At 46.0% G+C, this 27802-nt stretch overlaps 1 protein-coding gene across 1 annotated transcript in view; it reads right to left on the bottom strand.

Annotated features, from left to right (window-relative positions):
* LOC137531578 (uncharacterized) overlaps nt 1–12411 on the bottom strand; it is a 54554-nt gene extending 42143 nt beyond the window's left edge. The window contains exon 1 of the mRNA XM_068251518.1: nt 12034–12411. The gene's annotated coding sequence lies outside the window, so the exon portion shown is untranslated. The remainder of the gene's footprint in view (nt 1–12033) is intronic.
* Between the last annotated feature and the right edge of the window lie 15391 nt (nt 12412–27802).

Below are 27802 nucleotides of genomic sequence, written 5' to 3'. Positions count from 1 at the left end.
ACATCATGCCCAGCTACCAAAAGTGGGGGTCCGGCTGCCTGACCCCCCCAAACGTGCCCCCCATGCAAAATCGCCTGGTCCTTGAGGGGGGTTAGGCAGTCGGTTCCCAAATGGTTAATCCACACATAGTTGCTGAAGAAATCCACTGCCCTTGTGTCCCCTTCTGTCCCCCTTTATATCTCCTTTATCCCCCTGTGCCTCCTTCTGTCCTCCTGTGCCTCCCATCCCCTTTTGCCATCTCTGCCCCCCCGTACATCCCTCTGTCCCACTGTGCCTCCCTCTGTCCCCCTGTCCCTCCTTTTGTCCCCCTGTGCCTCCTTCTGTCACCTTGTGCTACCTCTGCCCCCCCGTACATCCCTCTGTCCCACTGTGCCTCCTTCTGTCCACCTTTGTGCCTCCCTCTGTCCCCCTGTGCCTCCTTCTGTCACCTTGTGCTACCTCTGCCCCCCCCCCCCTGTGCATCCCTCTGTCCCCCTGTGCCTCCTTCTGTCACCTTGTGCTACCTCTCCCCCCCCCGTACATCCCTCTGTCCCACTGTGCCTCCTTCTGTCCACCTTTGTCCCTCCCTCTGTCCCCCTGTCCCTCCCTCTGTCCCCCTGTGCCTCCTTCTGTCACCTTGTGCTACCTCTGCCCCCCTGTGCATCCCTCTGTCCCACTGTGCCTCCTTCTGTCCACCTTTGTGCCTCTCTCTGTCCCCCTGTCCCTCCTTTTGTCCCCCTGTGCCTCCTTCTGTCACCTTGTGCTACCTCTGCCCCCCTGTGCATCCCTCTGTCCCACTTGTGCCTCCTTCTGTTCCCCTTGTGCCTCTCTTCATCATCTATGCTCATGCATATCATATATCAAGGCTGAAATAATGTATTTACCTACTGTTGACCTTTAAGGAGGCCACAAGTGTGTATTTTAAAAGGAGCTACATAAGATAAAGCCAACACTAATAACCAAAGCGACAATGATACCACAGTACAAACAGTCATCTCCTAGTATACTGAATGTCACCTACCTAATACTACACTGATAGAGCAAGGAAGTGAGGCTAAGAATAAAACCATACAACAGGCCCACAAAAAGAGACAATTATAAGCTTTGACGTCACCTTTTATGTCCTTGAAAGCCAACAAGTTTGAACAGAAGGAAGAAATAAGGAAGCAAACAGTAAAGTAAACACAAAGGGACAGCAAAGCATATTTACTTTTGCTGCCAGCGCTTTCGCTCGGTGCCAAGGACACAGACAGGAATCCTGAGCTTTGTCAAAGATTAACAAACATGGGTGCAATTCATATCTATCACGCTGTGGCCTGTAATATGGATGTAGAGTGACATTGCCAATAGGTAAGCCCAGGGGTCAGGGTGAATGCCGGGTTACCCACACTGTCCAGTTTTGACGTTTCTCAGATGATTGTGAATCCTCATAGACATTCTAGATTTTCTTCAACCATACAGATCCTTTGGAAATGTTTTTGGTGACAGTACAGTGTGGGTACAGTTATACAATGCTCAATAACATATGTAAAGTGCTTTTCTTCCATAGGACTCAAAGCAGGCTGGACTGTGTTTGTTACAGAGGGAATAGTCAGGTGTTTGTAAACGCCAGACTAAACACAGGCTTTTTAGTTTGGACTTACGCATAGCTCGCAACTGTCCCTTTTTTGGAGGGACAGTCCCTCTTTGGGAGCCCTGTCCCTCTTTCCTCCTCATTTGTCCCTCTTTCAGGACTTTGTCCCTCTTTCTATGTAAATATATATATTTCTCTACTAAAAAAATGTATTTGATTGACTCTAAACTTTATTCCCATCCTTTAAATTGATATATTACTCATTTTAAAATGTTAATGTGAAGGAAAATGAACCAGGATAGAAAGGACCAGTGTGGTTTGAATTATAAAACAACATATTTTTCTTATGAAATCTTTATGATATCCCTATTTATTGTCCCTATTTATTGTCCAGCGCTGCGTAATATGTTGGCGCTTTATAAATACAATAAATAAATAAATAAATAAATAATGTGTGACTAAGGTGTGTGAAAGGGCGTGATCAGGGGTGTGGCAGGGGTGTGGCTTAAGTGTCCCTCTTTCTCATCTCAAAACGTTGGGAGGTATGCTTACGGTAAATGTTTCCAGGGATGGAGATGTCCTGATTGGGTGTGGCAGGGAGTTTCAAAGCATAGGGGCAGCATGACAGAAGGCATGACAGAAAAGGAGGGGCATGGGAGCATGCAGAGTGTGCAGCAATAGGTTGAAAATCATGCAATCCTAATATTTGTATAGCGCTTTTTCTTAGCACTTTCGATTCCTGTTGGACTCTAAATGCTGAAGAGCTGCAGCCACTAAGGGCGTGCTCAAAAGGCCACACTGCAGTGTTAGGATTAGGAAGTCTTGCCCAAGGACTTCTTACTGAAGAGGTACTGACCCTAGCCTGGATTCGAACCCTGGTCACCCATGTCAAAGACAGAGCCACTACTAAACCAAACCATGCTCACACGCTAGCAAAATGTTCATGCCTTGAAATTGTAACCATCTCAGGCAGGGCTGTTGCCAATGAGATGGAATGCCTAGAAGGAAGAGGAAGATGTGCCGTGCGTGGATCCTGGAGAGGTGAGTTACTTCCACTCTTACTCACTTCATACAGTATACTGTGGGGGCTCTCTAGCTACCAATTCTGGGGGGGCTCTTTGGCTACCTATAGATGGGGGGCTCTCTGTATACCTCTATGGGAAGGCTCTCTGTGGCTGCTTATACTGGGGGACCCTCTCTGCCTACCTAATACTGGGGGTCGAATCACTCTAGTGAGCCCCAGGTCTTATTTGGGGGCAGACATGGGGGTCTATCAGCCGTCTTTGGGGCCATATGCAATTAACTACCCCTGATCCCCAGCCCCCTTTCCAGAGAGATCTTTCATCAGGGCCAGATTTGTTCTCTTTACCGCCCAAGGCCAATGTCACCAGCCGCCTCCCTTCGGTATAGGTAGCGAGATGACCCCTCCCCCTTCCCTCTAGTATAGGTAGCCTGATGACCCCACCCCCTCCCAGTATAGGTAGCCAGATGACTTCCTTAATCCCTCCCTTTCCCACTCCCCTTTCAGTACAGCTCACCTCCACACCGCAGCAGCCATTAGTGTCACTCACTTCTCTGCTTGTCTCCAGTGCAGAAGCTTCCTCTTCCCCTCCACTTCCAATGCTGCCCAAGTCCATAGATGCACAACGCCAACAAGCACAGAGAGCAAGGTGGCCGCTGCACAGGTGGCTGGTAGCAGGGAGATTAGGTGCTCACCTGATGGCTTGCAAATGCTGCGCCAGTTTAGTCAGCTGCTTTGGTGCCCTTCCTCCTGTGGTGGCCTAAGCCTAAATCCGGCCCTGTCTTTCATCCGGAAATGGATCAAAATTACAATCATCAGACATGTTAGGGCATTGATCTCCAGCAGATTCGATTATAGTGGCAAGGAAAATCGATTAGTGTATGGGCACCTTTAGTGAGGTGTCAGCTTGCCATTATTCAGGGGCTCGGTTGGTGTGACATTGATCATGGCTTCCAAAATGACAAAAGAGGACTCCAAAAAATTTGCTCTGATTTAAAGGACACCAGAAGTGAGAGGGATATGGAGACTGCTAGATTTATTTCCTGTTAAACAATACCAGTTGCTTGGCATCCTGTTGACCATTCTAGCATCAGTAGTGTCTGAATCACACACCTGAAATAAGCATGCAGCTAATCCAGTCAGACTTCAATCTAACATCTGATCGGCATGCTTGTTCAGAGTCTATGGGTAAAAGTATTAAGGTGCGTACACACATGCGACTATAGTTGTTTGAAACGATTGTTCCCTGATCGTTTCAAACTACGATCGTTTAAAAAAAAGCAGCCAATGACCATTAAGTCTAACGACGGACGAGCTAGATCGTTAAAAACGAACGATCTAGCTTGGCGGATTTTTTCCAACGACGATCGTTTGTAAAAGTAGTACATCGTTGGAAACGGTCGTTCGTTCTAGGCTTGACATGCGCATTTCGCTATTTCTCCATGGAACTTTTCATTTTTGTGCGCAAGCGCAATTGTTGCCTTACGTGATGTAACGTTCGTTCTGACGATCAGAGCGTTACACACTTTTAAACACGAACTTTACTTAGGTCATTCTTTGGTCAATTAAAAGTTTGTTCGTCGTTCACAACGAACGATCGTTGTCGCATGTGTGTACGTAGCTTAAGAGGCAGAGGATCAGCAGGACAGCCAATCAATGTGCATTGGAACTGTAGTGAAAATAACATAATAAATAAAATTGCTTATTATTTTTCACAATATTCATGTATAAATGATTTAGTCAGTGTTAGCCCAATGTACAATCTTTCCTCTCCCTGATTTACATTCTGAAATGGATGACTAGTGGTGACATCTTTAGTTCTGTAGTGTCTGGATGGTGTACTGGTTAAGGGCTCCGCCTCTGACACAAGAAACGAGGGATTGGATCTCGGATCTTCCGGTTCAGTAAGCTAACACCTATTCAGTAGGAGACCTTAGGCAAGACTCCCTAACACTGCTACTGCCTCTAGAGCGCGTCCTACTGGCTGCAGCCCTGGTGCTTTGAGTTCACCAGGAGAAAAGCACAAAGTAAACGTTATTTGTCTTGTCTAGTTCTGCCAGATGATCTGTACAGAATGTTCATATACTGAGAGTTCTGTGCTTGCTTGGCATTTGGAAAAGGCTGTAAACGTTGGACAAATCTGTTATTTCCCACAATGCAACAAGGTTCCCAGACAGCAAACTGTCAGGACCTCGGTCCTGACATCATACTGTGGGAGGGGTTTCCCCACAATATCAGCCATACAGAGCACCCTGATGATTTATTTGAGAAAAGGTATACATTTCTCGTGGGAAAGGGGGTATCTGCTACCGATTGGGATGAAGTTCAATCCTGGGTTAAATATCCCTCAGTTCAGTTGGCCTTTAATTCAGAGAAGAAGAGACACTATTCAGAGAATGTTACACAAAGTCCGAAGCGTCAGGCTGTCGCGGCCTTAGTGTTTATCTTGCTGACGTCCATCAAATATGCAGTTAAAGTTTACATGTTGCGACATGAGGGCCCCAGTTAAATCCTAATGTATTAATCCACTTTAGACGTGCGTGGTGTTTGCAGAGCAACGAGTGCTGTCCCCTCGCCTTGGATACGGCAGAGCTACGGCCGCGATCCGCCAACAAGCTGCCGCATACCATATCCAAACAGAAATAGCTGATATCTGTCTTTTGTCCTGGGAGGAATTCATCTTCCTGTATGAAAAGAATCCGATGGAAAAGATATTTGTATTGCGGATAATGACGTCGCCACAGATAAAAGCCGACTGCTGCCCGTACATCCAGTTATAAAGCAAAGGTCTTGTGCCAAAAGCCACGTACACAAGAGCAGAACAAAATCGTAAAAAATGAACGATGAACTACTCATCTATCAGATGTGGTTTGAAAATCCAAAGCACAAAAGGCAGCTTAAAGAGACGCTGAAGCGGAAAAAAAAATATGATACAATGATTTGTATGTGTAGTACGGCTAAGAAATAAAACATTAGGAGCAGAGACATAAGTCTAATATTGTTTCCAGTACAGGAAGAGTTAAGAAACTCCTGTTGTTATCTATGCAAAAAAGCTACTGAGCTCCACCACTTTCAAAGTCACAGAGAGCTCTGTCTTCTGAAGCTCATTATCTCAAGTGTCTGGCACTGTATTGTTTTTTTTTTCCTGCAGAGAACAATTCAAAAGTCCACTGGCCTGCTCTGTAAAATCATTTAGAATGCTGAATAGTGTGTAAACTGCAAATATTAGAGAATGATGTAATGTTATAAAAAAAAAACTAAATAACTGAAAATAAAAATATGAGAATATTTTCTTTGCTACTAATCTTCTAGTAATTATCCGTACTGCACAACCAATCCATTATATCATATATATTTTTGCTTCAGTGTCTGTTTAAGGGAACTATAAATAAACAATCCAGGATGGTGCACAGGCATTTTGAACGACCAACATGATGGATCACTTTGGCAGATAATCCTTTATCGCCAGCTACAGCACTTCCCTTTACATTTTGCATTGTGCCCTGCTTTTGACCTCAGTCGACAGAACTTTGTGCTGTAAATTCTTGGAATGCTTTGCTTTCTCTCCACTAGCAGAAAATATAGAAACTGAAAGCAGAAGTCCTCTGTTATTGTCTCACACTGCCCCCTAGTGACAAGTGGCCATAAATACACATTACAGCAGTACTGATTAGAAGCAGGGAAACGTAACAAATAAGAAATAAAAAAATGTGCTAAAATAAATTGGTCTGGAGCACAAGCAAGCCTCTAAATATATTGGCTGCTAAAAGGTTGACAATCCTGTTGGTTAACAATCGTTTGACATTTCTGTTGCAGTCTGCTAATGTAGTTCCCACAAATGCTTGAAGCCGAAGATCGGGTTTGTGCTATTAAATATCTTCCCTTTAAAGAGGAGCTGTCAGCAATACTATCTCACAAAAAAACACACATATAGTGTATAGTAGATAAATACTTGCTCTTCTTATATAAAATATGTATTGCACCAGGGGCGCCTCTAGCCATTTTGTCACTTCAAGCGAGAAAACCTGTTCACTCAAGGCGGCACCACCCTCCCTCCTACGAAAATAATCAGAGTGGGGCAGATTTTCATCCAAAAAATAATTGTAATGCGGCAGCGTTGCACAGGTAAGGTAATTGCTTCCCCGCTCGCTACATTACTTTACAAATAGCCCAAATAGCTAGAGGGGGAGCGGGGACGGGGGACCCAGGTGAGGGAGGGGGGTGACCCCCCTCCCCGCCGCTGTGCCCACTGCCCCTCTCCCTACCTGGGAACACCTATGGGGCTGGCATTGAGGGGTAGAGGAGGGGAGTAGGCAATCCGGATCTCCCTTTGTTTTTGTGTACAAAAATAGCCTGTGAAGAGGGAGATCCGTTTTTGTATTGCCTTTCACTACCCAGGGGCGTAGCAATAGGGGGTGCAGAGGTAGCGACCGCATCAGGGCCCTTGGGCCAGAGGGGCCCCGAAGTACCCTCCCTCAATTACAGTATTAGCCTTCTATTGGTCCTGTGCTCATAATAATCACTTCTATAGATACGTTTAACAGTGGTAATCATTAACAAACTGCTCCCCATCCCCTTCTTGCACCTCGGACACTGTAGTTGCCATTGGCAGGTTTTGGTGTGCCGTATCAATTGTTATGTATAGAGTGCTTGGGGGGCCCCATTGCAAAACTTGCATCAGGCCCCATAGCTCCTTAGCTACACCACTGTCACTACCCCTCCGTGTATACAGGGTCCGTGAAGTCCTGACAAATCCGGAGTCTCCGTTCAGGTTTTCAAAATAGATTTTAAAGTGTGTGAAGACGGCCGCTATTTTAAACATTGGTGTCCGCAGGTCCGGTTTTGGTCCGGGCCCAAACTTACGAGCTACGGATGCGTTTTTAACCACTTGCCGACCGCACGCTTATACCGTGCGTCGGCAAAGTGGCAGCTGCATGACCAGCGACGCAGTACTGCGTCGCCAGCTGCAGGCTGATTAATCAGGAAGCAGCTGCTCGCGCAAGCGGCTGCTTCCTGTCAATGCACGGCGGGGGGCTCCGTGAATAGCCTGCGGGCCGCCGATGGCGGCTCGCAGGCTAAATGTAAACACAAGCGGAAATAATCCGCTTTGTTTACATTGTACGGCGCTGCTGCGCAGCAGCGCCGTAAGGCAGAGTGGCGATCCCCGGCCAATCAGCGGCCGGGGATCGCCGCCATGTGACAGAGGACATCCTGTCACTGGCTGCACAGGACGGATAGCGTCCTGTGCAGCCCGGATCACTGGGGGGACAAGTAGGAGAGGGAGGGAATGTCGCCGCGGAGGGGGGCTTTGAGGTGCCCCCCCCCCCGCAACATGCCACCAGCAGGAGCTATCAGACCCCCCCTGCACATCATCCCCATAGGGGGGAAAAAAGGGGGGCGATCCGATCGCTCTGCGTGCACCCTGATCTGTGCTGGGGGCTGCAGAGCCCACCCAGCACAGATCACAACAAACAGCGCTGGTGCTTAAGGGGGGGTAAAGGGTGGGTCCTCAAGTGGTTAAAACAAGTGTGAACCGGCCCTAAATTTAAATGGCTCTTTTAAAAGAAACCTGGGATGGGGGAAGAAAAAAAATGTATACATACCTGCGGCTTCTCCAGCCCCCTTCAAGCTAATCGCTCCCTCGTGGTCTCCCCGGGCCGCTACAATCCCCTGCTGGATGGACCGGTACATACAGTTGCTCTTAGCCATGCATCCGTGCCTCCGTCATGCTCCCATGGCAATCTGCACAGTGCTACGGCACAGGCGCGGAACGCTCCCGGCTGGAGGAGCGCACTTGGCTAGACTGCGCATGCGTCGACTGGAGCCAACTGGCGGATTTACCGGGCCACCTAGCAGAGGATCGAGGTGGCCTGGGAGGATGGAAAGAAGCAACCGGCATGGGAGCAAAGACGAATTTTCTGACGTAAGATATTAATCTCTAGACGTAGCAATTTGAGGCCGTATTAGGCAACAATCTCATGTCTATACAGGTCCATCAACAACCAAATTTCAACGGATTGGGATTGGCCTGTAGTAAAATTATCTTCTGGGGGAAATACTATTTATGTGAGGTCACCTTGATAAAAAAAAAAGAAGAAAAACGAACAACCGCAAGCTGCAACCTTTCAAAGCCAGAGCTACCAAAGCTGGAAGCTGGAGTCCTGTGTGGTGTGTCAACAAATAGAGTTCTATGCCAAATGCAGATAAGACTGTGCTATAGAGCTACATGCAACCAGCAGGCTATTACAACAGGTGGACCTTATGTTACTCCTGAACTCTAGAGAAAGCCCTTCAAGGGCAAAACAACAGGTACTGGAGGACAGAGCTTTAAAAAAGCAGCTAAATGTAAATGTTTTACCTTTCTCCAATACCCCCCCCCCCTTTCCTCCAACACCCCTCACCTTCCCCACCACCTTCCAGAGCAGGTGTTGCTGTGGCCAAACTTGTCACGGTAGGGAAGCATGGGCGGTTTTAGGCATAGGCAACCCAGACAGGTGATCAGGGTGACATCTGTAGGAGGGAGCACCACAGAGCTATCTATGGGACCTATACAGGCTCAGGCTGTAGATATGCAGTACAAAGTCTTCATAAAGTGGCTACAAACCCCACACCACAAGGAAGGGTTCGTTACGTGGCTTCGGTGAGTTTGGGCCAGTGAGGTGTTCCCGGCCTTGTGTATCCATCCGTTAAAAAATTATATTGAGAAACATCTTTATTTCTGCATACAACCTATTCATTTGCTATAGGTCAGTGATGGCTAACCTTGGCACTCCAGCGGTGACAAAACTACAATTCCCATCATGCCTCTGCCTCCCAGAGTTATGCTTAGAGCTGTCCGAGTACTGCAATGCCTCATGGGACTTGTAGTTCCACCACAGCTGGAGTGCCAAGGTTAGCCATCACTGCTATAGGTACTTCCAAAACGAATTACCGTAATGTAGACTGTGATCTTCCCAGGGGCATAACTAGGGGGAAGCAGCTCCTGCAACTGCAGGGAGTATCCAGAGGTATGGAGGCCCCAACTACTAACCTTTACTTTCTCTGATACTCCAGATCAGGTGTTTTGTGGCTGCACATGTTATGGGTGTGAAGATTCTGATGGCCACACTTGTTTTATGAGCCTTGTAAGATGGGCCCCAGGCTGTGAGGGTCACGAAGAAGAGGCAAGGGAAGGGCCGTGAGGGTCACCATGGGGAGGCAAGGGAAGGGCAGTGAGGGTCATAAAGAAGAGGCAAGGGAAGGGCCGTGAGGGTCACCATGGGGAGGCAAGGGAAGGGCCGTGAGGGTCATAAAGAAGAGGCAAGGGAAGGGCCGTGAGGGTCACCATGGGGAGGCAAGGGAAGGGCTGTGAGGGTTATTAAGAAGAGGCAAGGGAAGGGCCGTGAGGGTTATTAAGAAGAGGCAAGGAAAGGGCTGTGAGGGTTATTAAGAAGAGGCAAGGGAAGGGCCGTGAACATTAAGGGACCCCAACAAAGTTTTGCTGGGGGGCCCCATGATTTGTAGTTACTACCCTCGATCTTCCTATTCACAAGATTAGGGGAAGTGAATGGTACCCTGCCTGGAGCACCAATGTGTCCAGAAATGGCTCTTGCGCTGACTGCGCTGTTGTGGGGAGGGAGAGGTCATAGTGGGTACACTTATTATTACTCCCAGCAGATGGTTTCCACAGGGCTAAAAACAAGGAACACCAAGAGCCCCAATAGTGTAATATGTACTGGTAAATGGTTACTAGATAGAGTAAATATTAATACTCACAAACCAGGGTTACCATTAGGCAACCACTGTAAAGGCAGGTGGGGAGATTTTCCTGACCCCACTCAGGAATAAGAAGTCGCTCTCTGTAGATGAGAAAAGGGGGTTCAACCCTCCACCCAGGGTGGACTCAATATTAAGCAGGAGAACAGAGGCGCCAAAAGGATAAAAGGAAGCTAAATGAGCTTAAAAACCAAATTCTTGGTAAATAGAGGAGGTAGTGGTGGACTTACCTCCTCCAAGTAGACACACACAACGACTGTAGTAAAGACAGTCAATATATTTTATTTATGAACTCCAAATATGCAACGCGTTTTGCAGGTTTGATCCCGCTTCATCAGACAATAACAACGGAGCAGTAGCATATGTGGTCAGTAGAAGAGCCAGGCTGGCTGAGGTGTGGGTCGGCGGGCAGTTTAGGGGAGAACATTAGGAGGCCCATAAAAATTTTGATGGCAGTGGGCTCAGTTGAATGGTACATTTTCAAGCTCCATACATTTGGATGAAATTAACATAAACATTAGATCAACTTGGATCTATTTGTATCTCACCGACCATAAGTGTAAAAGAAGCACAGAGGTCCCCCTGAGGTTGCTGACGTCCCGTCTAACAATTTGCCTAGTTGTCTGACGCCTATTGCCATTGCGGCTTTTGTGAACCTGCCTTCCCCTCCTCTCTCCATAGACCAGAACATACGGGTCGACCAGAACTTGAGCAGCATATCTGTACAGTGATTATTACAAAACTGCAGCCAAGTTGGACAGCAAAAGTCTACAAAACATGTGTCCAGCCAGCCAAAGATCAGCACCACGTGCAGAAAACTCGCATCTTTCAGAGGGAGGTCTGTAATGGCAGCCGCCACAGGTGTCTCAGGGCTCTTTCACAGGAGCTGTTCTCCTGCATGCGTTGATTAGCCTGCGGCGTGTCGTCGGGATGTTGCGGTGCGACGCAATCAGCAGCAGTAGCTATTAATTCACCAGACGGGAAAACGCCATCTCCCGATGATTAAAAGCTCCCGGTGCGTTGAACCGCAACGTACTGAAAGGCAGCGTTGGGTGTGAAAGCTAAAATGAAAGTCTATTGACTTTCATTTTACCTTGGTTAACGCAAAGTTTCGACTTTGCGTCAAAACGCAAGAAACGGGCTGTAGTGTGAAGGCTCTTGACAAGCCAACTTTAAAGCAAACTGACAGATTTGCTGCAGCCTATAGTGGATACTTATCGCGGGAGGGGGGAACTTCTGAATCCTGGAAAGGCTTCCTCTCTTCTGTCAGGCCGATTGAGCGATGAGACCCCCGAGTGTGGCTGCACTGTGGCTGTGCAGTAGAGTGAACCCGCTCTGCCGCCGAGCCTGGTTGGGTCAGCAGGCGCAGACGTTGGTGCGCAGTAGCACCGACCCGACCAGGTTTCGCCAGAGCTGGAGCGGGTTGATGCTTGCATGCATGCGTGAGCCACCAACAAGCTTTTTGAGGTCCCAGCATTGGAACAGGCTGGAGGAGAATGGGGAAGCTTCTCTAGGATCCAGAGGCTTACCCCTCCCATGGTTAATATCTCATAGGGGCACTTTTTTCCCTACAGGTACACTTTAAACAAAAAGGTCATAAAGTTCAGAACACAGAACACAGGTACTCAGGTTATAAACAGCAAAACAAATCCTTTATACTGCACGACTTCACAATAGAGAGCAAGAAGTCATTCTAAACTCCTACCTTTAATACTGTGCGTCCCTTAGCAGGTTCTACATCCCCTGCTGAGATCCACCACCGCCACCAGCTCCCTCTCTCTCCGGACTCCGGGGATGGACACTCCGAGATCTCAATGGCCTCTTTTGTGTGTAAGCCCAGCAGCACCTGTGTCTGCCCAGGAGCACCAGCCGACGGTCCTGCCTGTTCGCAGAGAGCGCAGAGGGATTGTCCTGCACTTCAACAAAGCTGGTGTCAAATTTGTAGTTCAGCATTCATGCAAATAAAACTGGAGACAGGGAGAAATTGTGCAAACAGAGGCGTTCCCTGAACTAAAAGCCTGCTGGTGAGCAGGGTCCAGGAATCCCCAGGTGAGCTGCACAGAGCTAGGCACAGTCATAGTGTAACTTACTCACCAGCCGCAGCAGCAGCAAGGCATCTGCTTGTTAAAGCATAACAGTAAATCCTGAGAGGTTACAGGGAGTGTGACATAAGGGAAATATGAAGGGAGCCATTACTGACTTCCTTCCTTTTTTTTTTTGCCTGTCTGTGGCATAGTTACCGTACTTGGAAGCAGAAAATTTGGAGGCAGGAGGTGCCACGGAATTTGGGTACAGCTGTAGGCGCCTGTTCAAATTCCGGCTGTTGGGGTAAATTTGGGTGCTGGCCGGGGCCCCCAGTGTGCTATAATATACATGATACAACATACAAGGATAAATATACAAATGTTGGTAGCTGCAGTTTGAATAGTGGGCGGTCCTATTTTATATGGCGCCTAAAGGGCGCCTAAATTTCCCCTTATAGCTTGAATCTGTATGGACATCTACAGTGCTGAGCCAACTTCCACGGCGCCCAATATTTTTCGTTTTTTTTCCCTGCAACGCATTTTTAGTCGGGTTTGCCGCGGGAGTGGGTGGTTAAAGTTAGGAATCATTGAGTGGGGGCTTAAGGTTAAGGTTAGGCATCGGAGGAGGGGTCAGTTAGCAGTAGGCATCGGTGGGGGGGAAGGGGTGGTAGGGATCGGAAGGGGGGGATCATTAGCGTTCGCAGGGGCAGAGGGGTAGGTAGGCTTAGGCATTGGTAGAGGGCTGGTTAGGGTTAGGCATTAGCAGAGGGGTCAATAGAGTTAGGCATCTGGCTAGGGTTAGGTATCGTTAGAGGGTTTGTTAGGGTTGGGGGTGGAGTTGGTTAGGGTTAGCCAAGCCTGACCGGGCCTGCTCTACTGCCCAGACGCAGGTGACTCGTGCCTGCACATTAGAGTGGGCCCGATCAGACTCAACAACTTCTGCCTGAACCAATCAGAAGACCGCTACTGCACTGAAGGCGGGGAAGGTAAATATTGCCGAGCCTGCGCAGTGCTTTTCGGCGGAACTTTCGGGGGAGTCAGCGCTGAATCCCAGCACTGGATCCCGCAGGCTTAAAGAGGAACTCTGACCAAGAATTGAACTTTATCCCAATCAGTAGCTGAAATCCTTTTACATGAGAAATCTATTCCTTTTCACAAACAGACCATCAGGGGGCGCTGTATGGCTGATATTGTGGTAAAACCCCTCCCACAAAGAAATTCTGAGTACGTACTCTTGGCAGTTTCCTGTCTGTGAACCCTGTTGCATTGTGGGAAATAGCTGTTTACAGCTGTTTCCAACTGCCAAAACAGCAAGCAGCAGCTACATAACTTGCCAACAGTAAAAATTTCACCATGTGATAAATGTCAGAATATAAATCAGAGATTTAAAATATTTTACAATGGGCAAACACTGACAAAATCATTTATACATAATTATTGTAAAAATGAAGCACTTTTTTTATTACATTATTTTCACTGGAGTTCCTCTTTAACCACTTGCCGACCGCCTTAGGCCGATGGGCGGCGGCAAGGGCTGGGCCCAAACGACCGCAATACGCCCATCGGCGGTGGCGGCGGCGGGCGTGGTTATGCGGCGATCGCGTCATTCGTGACGCGATCAGCCGCCGGCGACTGGCTCCGCCCCCCCCCCCCCCCGCGCTGTCACCCACTGGCCGTTCGGAAGCGCCGGCGGGTTACTGGCACCCCGATCACCACACGGAAAGTGTATAATAGGCTTTGTAATGTATACAAAGCCTATTATACAGGCTGCCTCCTGCCCTGGTGGTCCCAGTGTCCGAGGGACCACCAGGACAGGCTACAGCCACCCTAGTCTGCACCCAAGCACACTGATTTCCCCCCCCCTGCCCCCTGATCGCCCACAGCACCCCTCAGACCCCCCCCGCCCACCTCCCAGACCCATGTTTACACCCAATCACCCCCCTAATCACCCATCAATCACTCCCTGTCACTATCTGTCAACATATTTTTTTTTTTTTAACCCTAAACTGCCCCCTGCTCCCTCCTGATCACCCCCACCCCTCAGATTCTCCCCACACCCCCCCCCCCCCCTGTGTACTGTATGCCTCTATCCCCCTGTAATAACCCACTGATCACCTGTCAATCACCTGTCAATCACCCATCAATCACCCCCTGTCACTGCCACCCATCAATCAGCCCCTAACCTGCTACTTGCGGGCAATCTGATCACCCACCCACCCCAATAGATCGCCCGCAGATCCGACGTCAAATCACCTCTCAAGTGCAGTGTTTACATCTGTTCTCTACCCTAAACACCCACTAATTACCCATCAATCACCCCCTATCACCACCTGTCACTGTTACCCATCAGATCAGACCCTAATCTGCCCCTTGCGGGCACCCAATCACCCGCCTACACGCTCAGATTGCCCTCAGACCCCCCCCCCCTTATCAATTTGCCAGTGCAATATTTACAACTGTTCTTCCCTGTAATAACCCACTGTCAATCACCCATCAATCACCCCCTGTCACTGCCACCCATCAATCACCCCCTGTCACTGCCACCCATCAATCTGCCCCTAACCTGCCCCTTGCGGGCAATCTGATCACCCACCCACACCATGAGATCGCCCGCAGATCCGACGTCAGATCACCTACCAAGTGCAGTGTTTACATCTGTTCTCTACCCTAAACACCCACTAATTACCCATCAATCACCCCCTATCACCACCTGTCACTGTTACCCATCAGATTAGACCCTAATCTGCCCCTAGGGCACCCAATCACCCGCCCACACCCTCAGACCCCAGCCCGGATCACCTCGCCAGTGCATTGCTTGCATCTATTTCCCCCCTCTAATCACACCTTGAGACACCCATCAATCACCTCCTGTCACCACCTGTCACCCCTTAGCACACCTACTTATCAGATCAGGCCTGATTTGCCCAGTGTGGGCTCCTGATCACTCAGCCAAACCCTCAGATCCCCCTCAGACCCCCTTCTGATCATCTCCCCAGTGCATTGATTGCATCTATTTTCCCCTCTAACCACCCCCTGAGACACCCATCAATCACCTCCTGTCCTTGGGGTGTCTTCTTTCTAAAATGGGGTCACTTGTGGGGTTCCTATACTGCCCTGGCATTTTTGGGGCCCTAAACCGTGAGGAGTAGTCTAGAAAACAAATGCCTCAAAATGACCTGTGAATAGGACGTTGGGCCCCTTAGCGCATCTAGGCTGCAAAAAAGTGTCACACATGTGATATCGCCGTACTCAGGAGAAGTAGTATAATGTGTTTTGTGGTGTATTTTTACACATACCCATGCTGGGTGGGAGAAATCTCTCTGTACATGGACAATTGTGTGTAAAAAAAATCAAATAATTGTCCATGTACAGAGATATTTCTCCCACCCAGCATCTGTATGTGTAAAAATACACCACAAAACACATTATACTACTTCTCCTGAGTACGGCGGTACCACATGTGTGGCACTTTTTTACACCCTAAGTGCGCTAAGGGGCCCAAAGTCCAATGAGTACCTTTAGGATTTCACAGGTCATTTTGCGACATTTGGTTTCAAGACGACTACTCATGGTTTAGGGCCCCTAAAATGCCAGGGCAGTATAGGAACCCCACAAATGACCCCATTTTAGAAAGAAGACACCCCAAGGTATTCCGTTAGGAGTATGGTGAGTTCATACAAGATTTTTTTTTTGTCACAAGTTAGCGGAAATTGATTTTAATTGTTTTTTTTTCACAAAGTGTCATTTTCCGCTAACTTGTGACAAAAAATAAAATCTTGTATGAACTCACCATACTCCTAACGGAATACCTTTGGGTGTCTTCTTTCTAAAATGGGGTCACTTGTGGGGTTCCTATACTGCCCTGGCATTTTAGGGGCCCTAAACCGTGATGAGTAGTCTAGAATCCAAATGCCTCAAAATGACCTGTGAATAGGATGTTAGGCCCCTTAGCGCACCTAGGTTGCAAAAAAGTGTCACACATGTGGTATCGCCATACTCAGAAGAAGTAGTATAATGTGTTTTGGGGTGTATTTTTATACATACCCATGCTGGGTGGGAGAAATCTCTCTGTACATGTACAATTGTGTGTAAAAAAAAATCAAATAATTGTCATTTACAGAGATATTTCTCCCACCCAGCATCTGTATGTGTAAAAATACACCACAAAACACATTATACTACTTCTCCTGAGTACGGCGGTACCACATGTGTGGCACTTTTTTGCACCCTAAGTGCGCTAAGGGGCCCAAAGTCCAATGAGTACCTTTAGGATTTCACAGGTCATTTAGCGACATTTGGTTTCAAGACTACTCCTCACGGTTTAGGGCCCCTAAAATGCCAGGGCAGTATAGGAACCCCACAAATGACCCTATTTTAGAAAGAAGACACCCAAAGGTATTCCGTTAGGGGTATGGTGAGTTCATAGAATATTTTATTTTTTGTCACAAGTTAGCGGAAAATTATACTTTGTGAAAAAAAACAATTAAAATCAATTTCCGCTAACTTGTAACAAAAAAAAATCTTCTATGAACTCACCATACTCCTAACAGAATACCTTGGGGTGTCTTCTTTCTAAAATGGGGTCATTTGTGGGGTTGCTAAACTGCCCTGGCATTTTAGGGGCCCTAAACCGTGAGGAGTAGTCTTGAAACCAAATGTCGCAAAATGACCCGTGAAATCCTAAAGGTACTCATTGGACTTTGGGCCCCTTAGCGCAGTTAGGGTGCAAAAAAGTGCCACACATGTGGTATCACCATACTCAGGAGAAGTAGTATAATGTGTTTTGGGGTGTATTTTTACACATACCAATGCTGAGTGGGAGAAATATCTCTGTAAATGGACAATTGTGTGTAAAAAAAAATCAAAAAATTGTCATTTACGGAGATATTTCTCCCACCCAGCATGGGTATGTGTAAAAATACACCCAAAAACACATTATACTACTTCTCCTGAGTACGGCAATACCACATGTGTGGCACTTTTTTGCAGCCTAACTGCGCTAAGGGGCCCAAAGTCCAATGAGCATCTTTAGGCTTTACAGGGGTGCTTACAATTTAGCACCCCCAAAATGTCAGGATAGTAAACACACCCCACAAATGACCCCATTTTGGAAAGTAGACACTTCAAGGTATTCAGAGAGGGGCATGGTGAGTCCGTGGCAGATTTCATTTTTTTTTGTCGCAAGTTAGAAGAAATGGAAACTTTTTTTTTTTTGTCACAAAGTGTCATTTTCCGCTTACTTGTGACAAAAAATAATATCTTCTACGAACTCACTATGCCTCTCAGTGAATACTTTGGGATGTTTTCTTTCCAAAATGGGGTCATTTGGGGGGTATTTATACTATCCTGGAATTCTAGCCTCTCATGAAACATGACAGGTGGTCAGAAAAGGCAGAGATGCTGGAAAATTGGAAAATTCACTTTTTGCACCATAGTTTGTAAACGCTATAACTTTTACCCAAACCAATAAATATAGGCTGAATGGGTTTTTTTTTTATCAAAAACATGTGTGTCCATATTTTTCGTGCTGCATGTATACAGAAATTTTACTTTATTTGAAAAATGTCAGCACAGAAAGTAAAAAAAAAAATCATTTTTTTGACAAAATTCATGTCTTTTTTGATGAATATAATAAAAAGTAAAACTCGCAGCAGCAATCAAATAGCACCAAAAGAAAGCTTTATTAGTGACAAGAAAAGGAGGTAAAATTCATTTAGGTGGTAGGTTGTATGACCGAGCAATAAACCGTGAAAACTGCAGTGGTCTGAATGGAAAAAAGGCTCTGGTTAACCACTTGAGGACCACAGTCTTTCTACCCCTTAAGGACCAGAGCCTTTTTTTCCATTCAGACCACTGCAGATTTAACGGTTTATTGCTCGGTTATACAACCTACTATCTAAATGAATTTTCCCTCCTTTTCTTGTCACTAATACAGCTTTCTTTTGGTGCTATTTGATTGCTGCTGCGATTTTTAGTTTTTATTATATTCATCAAAAAAGACATGAATTTTGTCAAAAAAATGATTTATTTGTCAAATAAAGTAACATTTCTGTATACATTTTTGTCCAAATTTATTGTGCTACATGTCTTTGATAAAAAAAAAAACATTCAGTGTATATTTATTGGTTTGGGTAAAAGTTATAGAGTTTACAAACTATGGTGCAAAAAGTGAATTTTCCCATTTTGAAGCATCTCCAACTTTTCTGAGCACCTGTCATGTTTCATGAGGTGCTAAAATTCCAGGATAGTATAAATACCCCCCAAATGACCCCATTTTGGAAAGAAGACATCCCAAAGTATTCACTGAGAGGCATGGTGAGTTCATAGAAGATTTTATTTTCTGTCACAAATTAGCGGACAATAACATTTCTCCCACCCAGCATGGGTATGTGTAAAAATACACCCCAAAACACATTATACTACTTCTCCTGAGTACAGCGATATCACATGTGTGGCACTTTTTTGCACCCTAACGGCACTAAGGGGCCCAAAGTCTAATGAGTACCTTTAGGATTTCACAGGTCGTTTTGAGACATTTGGTTTCAAGACTACGCCTCACGGTTTAGAGCCCCTAAAATGCCAGGGCAGTTTAGGAAACCCACAAGTGACCCCATTTTAGAAAGACAACACCACAAGGTATTCTGTTAGGAGTATGGTGAGTTCATAGAAGATTTTTTTTTGTCATAAGTTAGCGGAAATTGACACTTTGTGAAAAAAAAACAATAAAAAACAATTTTCGCTAACTTGTGACAAAAAATAAAATCTTCTATGAACTCACCATACCCCTAACGGAATACCTTGGGGTGTCTTATTTCTAAAATGGGGTCACTTGTGGGGTTCCTATACTGCCCTGGCATTTTAGGGGCCCTAACCCATGAGGAGTAGTCTTGAAACCAAATTTCTCAAAATGACCTGTGAAATCCTAAAGGTACTCATTGGACTTTGGGCCCCTTAGCGCCGTTAGGGTGCAAAAAAGTTCCACACATGTGATATCGCTGTACTCAGGAGAAGTAGTATAATGTGTTTTGTGGTGTATTTTTACATATACCCATGCTGGGTGGGAGAAAAATCTCTGTAAATGGACAATTGTTTGATTTTTTTACGCACAATTGTCTATTTACAGAGATATTTCTCCCACCCAGCATGGGTATGTGTAAAAATACACCACAAAACACATTATACTACTTCTCCTGAGTATGGCGATACCACATGTGTGGCACTTTTTTGCACCTTAACTGCGCTAAAGGGCCCAACATCCTATGAGTACCTTTAGGATTTCAAAGGTCATTTTGAGGCATTTGGTTTCTAGACTACTCCTCACGGTTTAGGGCCCCTAAAATGCCAGGACAGTATAGGAACCCCACAAATGACCCCATTTTAGAAAGAAGACATCCCAAGGTATTCCATTAGTAGTACGGTGAGTTCATAGAAGATTTTATTTTTTGTCACAAGTTAGTGGAAAATGACACTTTGTGAAAAAAAACAATATATTTTATTTTTTGTCATAAGTTAGCGGAAATTGATTTTTTTTTTCACAAAGTGTCATTTTCCACTAACTTGTGACAAAAAAATAATAACTTCTATGAACTCACCATACTACTAACGGAATACCTTGGGGTGTCTTCTTTCTAAAATAGGGTCACTTGTGGGATTCCTACACTGCCCTGGCATTTTAGGGGCCCTAGACCGTGAGGAGTAGTCTGGAAAGCAAATGCCTCAAAATGACCTGTGAATAAGACGTTGGGCCCCTTGTAATATAATGTGTTTTGGGGTGTATTTTTACACATACCCATGCTAGGTGGGAGAAATATCTCTGTAAATGGACAATTGTGTGTAAAAAAATCAAAAAATTGTCATTTACAGAGATATTTCTCCCACCCAGCATGGGTATGTGCAAAAATACACCCCAAAACACATTATACTACTTCTCCTGAGTACTGCGATACTACATGTGTGACACTTTTTTGCAGCCTATGTGCGCTAAGGGGCCCAACGTCCTATTCACGGGTCATTTTGAGGCATTTGGTTTCTAGACTACTCACGGTTTAGGGCCCCTAAAATGCCAGGGCAGTATAGGAACCCCACAAGTGACCCCATTTTAGAAAGAAGACACCCCAAGGTATTCCGTTAGGTGTATGGTGAGTTCATAGAAGGTTTTATTTTTTGTCACAAGTTAATGGAAAATGACACTTTGTGAAAAAAACAATAAAAATCAATTTCCGCTAACTTTTGGCAAAAAATAAAATCTTCTATGAACTCGTCATACACCTAACGGTATACCTTGGGGTGTCTTTTTTTTCTACAATGGGGTCACTTGTGGGGTTCCTATACTGCCCTGAAATTTTAGGGGTCCAAAACCGTGAGGAGTAGTCTGGAAACCAAATGCCTCAAAATGACTGTTCAGGGGTATAAGCATCTGCAAATTTTGATGACAGGTGGTCTATGAGGGGGCGAATTTTGTGGAACCGGTCATAAGCAGGGTGGCCTCTTAGATGACAGGTTGTATTGGGCCTGATCTGATGGATAGGAGTGCTGGGGGGGTGACAGGAGGTGATTGATGGGTGTCTCAGGGGGTGATTAGAGGGGAAAATAGATGTAATCAATGCACTGGGGAGGTGATCGGAAGGGGGTCTGAGGGGGATCTGAGGGTTTGGCCGAGTGATCAGGAGCCCATACGGGGCAAATTAGGGCCTGATCTGATGGGTAGGTGTGTTAGGGGGTGACAGGTGGTGACAGGAGGTGATTTATGGGTGTCTCAAGGTGTGATTAGAGGGGGGAATAGATGCAAGCAATGCACTGGCGAGGTGATCAGGGCTGGGGTCTGAGGGCGTTCTGAGGGTGTGGGCGGGTGATTGGGTGCCCTAGGGGCAGATAGGGGTCTGATCTAATGGGTAGCAGTGACAGGTGGTGACAGGGGGTGATTGATGGGTAATTAGTGGGTGTTTAGAGGAGAGAACAGATGTAAACAATGCACTTGGGAGGTGATCTGACGTCGGGTCTGCGGGCGATCTGATGGTGTGGGTGGGTGATCAGATTGCCCGCAAGGGGCAGGTTAGGGTCTGATTGATGGGTGGCAGCGACAAGGGGTGATTGATGGGTGATTGACAGGTGATCAGTGGGTTATTACAGGGGGGATAGATGCATACAGTACACAGGGGGGGGGGGGGGTCTGGGGAGAATTTGAGGGTTGGGGGTTGATCAGGAGCCCCCAGGGGGCAGTTAGGACCTAAACTAAAAAAAAATAGCATTGACAGATAGTGACAGGGAGTGATTGATGGGTGATTAGGGGAGTGATTGGGTGTAAACAGGGGTCTGAGGGGTGGGCAAGGGGGGTCTGAGGGGTGCTGTGGGCGATCAGAGGGAAGGGGGGGCAGGATCAGTGTGTTTGGTGCAGACTAGGGTGGCTGCAGCCTGCCCTGGTGGTCCCTCGGGCACTGGGACCACCAGGGCAGGAGGCAGCCTGTATAATACACTTTGCATACATTACAAAGTGTATTATACACTTTGTATGTGGCGATCGTGGGGGTTAACAACCCTCTGGCGCTTCCGAACGGCCGGCGGGTTGTCGTGGCGGGTAGGCTGAGCCAGTTGCCGGGGGAAGCGCGTGTCACCAGTGACGCGATTGCTCCCCGGGCATGCCGAAAGGACGCAACGCCGATGGGCGTATTGCGGTCCTTTCGGTGTCCACTTTGCCGCCGCCCATCGGCTGTGGGCGGTCGGCAAGTGGTTAAAGGACATCCGAGGTGAAAATAAACTGATGAGAAAAACAATTGTAAATATCCCGCTTCTCCTAAAAATGACTTTTTTCAAGATATCCCACGGTTTTATTTGATATTTAAATCTAGTTTTTAGGTTTTTACTGTTTCATTGTCTCTGCTCAATGACACCTTCATTGAAGTATGTCAGCTCAAATCTATGAATTATTGATCCTTTTTATCTCTGTCTTGCTCTCAGAAGCCATTTACTAATAGGAAAGTGTTTAATGGCTTTAATTTCTTATCTGTGAGGGTTATGCTGACCCAGTCCGACCCTGACAGAAACTGTCACTTAAAGGAATACTATCAATTCACATATTTGTTTCAATTGACACAGGAACTGTGTCAACAGCTGCAGATCCTGTGTCCTGTGTTTCTGACTGATGTGTCTGAAGAGAGCAGATGAAATGTAACTAATTGTCACAGCTTTTCATACTGTTTTTTGCTTTCAGAGTTTGATATGTTTGATATTTTCTTTCTGTAGTCTGATATGCAACTATGGCTGTGCATTGAAGCAGACACCCCTTCTGCAATTGATTTGTCCCAATATAGCTAAATCTTACCCTCAATAAATTACAGCTTTTGCCTCTGATATTTAACATGAAAAGTAGGAAAATGTTTACACAGCTACTTAGACATTATTTGCCCATGTCATTTTAGAACACTTAGGTATCGATAGTATTCCTTTAAATACCTGATGTTTAACCTTTCAGGCAGAGACAGAAAAAAAGGAACACAGCCTAGTTATTTGTGTGCTAGGCACTGTACATACACATGTCTATCTCATCATGACACATGCCACTTCGGGTATCCTTTGAGGGCTGGAACCCACTAGAGCGATTTTTTGAGCATTTAGGGAGCGCTTTAAATCGCTACCGCTTTCCCTAAACGCTCTGCCAATGTAAATAAATGTAACAAATTCTAACGTAGCGATTGCGAATAGCAAAATCGCACTCGCAGGACATGCTGCATTTTGGGAGCGTTTGCGCTTCAATGTAAAGTATTGAAGCGCTGGCAAATCACTCATGAATCACTACACAGAGCGATTTGAGTGCGATTGCAAGCTGTAATAAAATTCTGATACATAGGCTATCATTCATAAAGCATTTCCGCATTATCGGAACAAATGTAGCAAAATGTTCATTCATGAAGATCACCGCAAGCGGTGTGAGGTCGGGAAGTACCGCTCCCTCTGATGTGGCGATAACAATGTTACGTGAATGGAGACACAGAGACCTCCCAGGCAGCTGCAGCAGAGCGGAACACGGAGAAATGTATCAACTCTGCAGCTTCCGTGTCTCCGCCTGCCTACCGCCAGCCTGGTTCGGGGAATCTCCGCACTGCTTCCGCACATGGATACATCTTTATGAATGCCCACCCAGAAGTCTAAAAATCCGCCAGCAGTGTTTTCGCGCATTGATTCCCCTTACCGACAGCTCCTTTATGAATGATAGCCATTGAAAGGACCAATCAGAATTAAAATCGCAAATCGCTACACAATTGCTGGCAAAAAGCTTACACTTTTTAAACTCTCCCAAAAGCGCCGGAAAACGCTCATGAAATCGCTTACAAAACTGAATAAAAACGTTAGCAATTGCGATAGCGTTTTGAAATTTGTAGTGGGTTCCAGGCCTCAGAGGACGGGGGAAGCCTCAATGAGATCCAGAGGCTTCCCCTCCCGAGGTAATTACCCCATAAGGGCTGTTTTTTTTTCTTACAGTTCCTCTTCAATTAGCTGAATAGAGTCTGACATTTTGAGCCTGGAATATTGAACCTTTTCACAATATTCTAATTGTCTGACATTCGGATTTTGGGGTTTTCATAAGTTGTGAGCCATTATTATCAACGTTATAACAAATAAAGGCTTGAATAGTCACGCTTTGCATGTAATGAGCCTATTTCATACATTAGTTTCACCTTTTACGTTGGATTACTGAAATAGATGGAGTTTTGCACAATATTCTCATTTTTCGAGTTTTACCTGTTGTGAACATAAATTAAAAACAATCCCAGCTGCGCTGTGTTTTTCATCCTGTTATCACGCTTTTGCTCAGAGCCTCACATGTAAACCTGAGGCTAGAAACCCACTAGGAGAGCTTTGTAAGCGTGAGTGATTTGAAAAAGCTCTTGGTAATGCAATGCTATGGGGGATTTTTATGAAATCACATCACTCAAGTGGGATCACACCCATAGCATTACATTAGCTAGAGCTTTTCAAATCACAAAGCGCTCAGAAAAGCTCTCCTAGTGGGTTTCTAGCCTAAGACCCCCCTCCCCATGGTGCCTAAACCTAAGACCCCCGTGATGGTACCTTTTGCTCAGAGCCTCACATGTAAAGGAGCAGCAGCACTGAGAAAGCTAAAAAGAGGAGATAATCTAACAATATGCTATTAAAGTGGACCTGAACTCTTGCACAGGACAAAAGGAAAACAGAGAAATGCACCCTGTGTGTATTTAGAGAGCTTAGCCTGTCTAATTCCCCCTCTTCTGTGTCTAATCACAAGTTGTAATTTAATCCCTCAGCTGTGTCAGCTGACTGCCAAGGCAGAGAGGCTACTTTGGAAGCGCAGGATGTTACCCCTATGGGCTCGATTCACAAAGCGGTGCTAACCCAGTTAGAGACTTTAGGCGTGATAACCATTGCACCACGCTGGTGAAAAGCCAGTTTAGGCGTGATAAGTTTAGGTGTGATAAGTTTAGGTGTGATAAGTTTAGGCATGATAAGTTTAGATAAGTGTAGATAGCGCACAAAGTCCCGCACGCAAAGCAGCGCCATTAAACTCTATGTGAAGTGCACCAGACTTTGCTAGCACAAAACTTTTGATCAGCTGTGCACTGCAGTGCTAACCCAGTTGGTGCTTAAACTTATCACGCCTAAACTTATCACGCTTAAACTTATCACGCCTAAACTTATCACACCTAAACTTATCACGCCTAAACTTATCACGCCTAAACTTATCACGCCTAAACTTATCACGCCTAAACTTATCACGCCTAAACTTATCACACCTAAACGTATCATGCCTAAACTTATCACACCTAAACTTATCACACCTAAACTTATCATGCCAAAACTGAGTTTAGGCGTGATAAAGGGCTTTTCACCAGCGTGCTAACTGTTAGCACCGCTTTGTGAATCAGGCCCTATATCTGCTTCCATGAAAGCAGGAAGTACACACACTGCAGATTCATTGCAGGATTTGCATCAGCTGTAACAAAGAAATGCTTTTCTGTAAAGGTTATCATTCTGGTGCGTATCTTTTAGAGCAGAGAGGAGGTTCTGAGTCCTGTCCGCTTTAAGATAGGAATCCTAATGGGTTTTTAAGCCGCAGTCTCTGATTGCATGGATTACGTTTGGAATGGAGTACAGCCCCCTTCTTAAAAGAGTGGTTAGAAGAATAACCAGCATATTTTTTTAAACTGTTCCTCGACAGATTAAGAAGGAAAGTGAAGACAGCACAAAAGCAGAAAATCCTATAATGGAAGCCTGGATTGCTGGAGGGATATTTATAACAGTGGAACTGTTATTGGATACTATAATGATAGTATAAATCAGTATAATTTATAATCTCCTTAGCAGGCAAACTGTTATTACACCTGAATTAAGGCAGAATATTGTCACATGTTGTCACATAGGTAGAAACTAAAAAGTGAAGGATTTGGATACTGGAGTCGATACGCACCTGATGAGAGAAGTGTGCCACTAGTTGGAGTGGGACATGAAGTAAGTTTGGTGACTGAATTCTTTTTTTTAAAAAAAGGAGGGTGTGCATGAAATAGAGGTGCTGTGAAAAATGGGCGCAGGATACAGCCGAAATCATTATTCAGTAAGGTCCACTAAAATATTGGTTTACAAAGCAACACGGCTTAAAATTAGCAATTGTTTCTAAAGTGATTTTTAATGATTGTAAGTATTCCAAAGCCATATATTTTAGGTGTAATTGTGTGTACGTCTTACATGTAGGCAAAAAATATTACCGTTATTTTACTGCTACAAACCCTAACACTACTCTCACACAGAACCCTCCCTCTACTAATGCCTAACCCTAAGACCACCACCCCCCCCGTGGTGCCTAAACCTAAGACCCCTGTGGTGGTGCCTAACCCTAAGACCCCCCCCCCCACACGGTGGTGCCCAAACCTAAGACCCTGTGGTGGTGCCTAACCCTAAGACCCCCCCCCGTGGTGCCTAAACCTAAGACCCCTGTGGTGGTGCCTAACCCTAAGACCCCCCCCCCCCCTGGTGCCTAAACCTAAGACCACCGTGGTGGTGCCTAACCCTAAGACCCCCCCATGGTGCCTAAACCTAAGACCCCGTGGTGGTGCCTAACCCTAAGACCCCCCCCCCGTGGTGCCTAAACCTAAGACCCCCCTCCCCATGGTGCCTAAACCTAAGACCCCCGTGATGGTACCTAACCCTGAGACCCCCCCCAGGTGGTGCCTAAACCTAAGACCCTGTGGTGGTGCCTAACCCTAAGACCCCCCCCCGTGGTGCCTGTGACGAACATTACGGAAGTCGTGCGCGTAGTCGCCATCGATTTTCGCATAGTCGTGCGCAGTCCCTGTCAGTCCCGGGTAAATGCACAATAGATGTCAATTTCCCTCTCTCTTACTGAGAACAGTAACCTTCCCCCCCCCCACATCCTGTTCAGGTCAGGAAAGGATTCACAAGTAGCCAGACCACCTGGGGAGCAGCATTTGGTCACATAGCTCATGTTCCACCAAACCAGCTCAAACTGGTTGAACTTCAAATTTCCCTCCAAGCGTATAGCTTCACACAAAGGGAACGTTAACTTATTAATAATTCAAAATAGGTTTGTCACAGCAAGACCAAAATTACATTTCCTGATACCTAGGAAACAGGTCTATAATTCACATGAATTATCATTCTCTAGCTATCAGGAATCAATTGAGAAACCGCTTTATCCGGCATGCGTAGAGCAAATTCGTTAGACTAGGCGTGTATAGTCTCATTTAATACAGAGTCGCATGCTGCTTATGAATATGGTCTCGGATCTGCGATGCACCCATCTGGGGCGGAATTACACAAATTATTAATAATTGGTACATTCCTTGCTCCAAGTCTGTGGGTGGTAACCTGACTTGCCAGGAGGTAACCCTGCCTCCAACACACCTACTTTCCAGGTAGTGACCGCCCCAAAACTCTGGTCAGTAAAAAGCGTTTGCAAGGAACTCCACCCAGTTCTTCAATTTACATCGACTAGGGAAGTCCAGACATGTGCTCACGGAAGAACCGGGCGCATGTTGTGTACAAAGGACTTTTAAGCTGAATGCCTACGTTTAAACTGGACTATTTTCTTCATGCTTCAAATGGATTGCTCAGCTAACTAAGTAAGAACTTTCTGTTTTATTCCTTTTATTTTTAAGCTCTGTGTTTTATATGTTAATAGGTGTATATAACTGTATGTAATGCATTTGTGTTATTAAACGTTTAAAAATCGTTTAGCGGTTATGACCTGTTGCTGAACATACACAATCGTACCTATTCTCCTGAACTCGCTACCCTGTGTTTAACCTCCCTGGCGTTCTATTAAAATCGCCAGGGAGGCTGCGGGAGGGTTTTTTTTAAATTAAAAAAAAACTATTTCATGCAGCCAACTGAAAGTTGGCTGCATGAAAGCCCACTAGAGGGCGCTCCGGAAGCGTACTTTCGATCGCCTCCGGCAATCGAAAG

The sequence above is a fragment of the Hyperolius riggenbachi genome, chromosome 9 (genome assembly GCF_040937935.1).
Source record: "Hyperolius riggenbachi isolate aHypRig1 chromosome 9, aHypRig1.pri, whole genome shotgun sequence".
Classification (NCBI taxonomy): Eukaryota; Metazoa; Chordata; class Amphibia; order Anura; family Hyperoliidae; genus Hyperolius; species Hyperolius riggenbachi.
The sequence above is the reverse complement of the archived record's forward strand: the minus strand, read 5'-3'. Positions and strand labels throughout refer to the sequence as shown.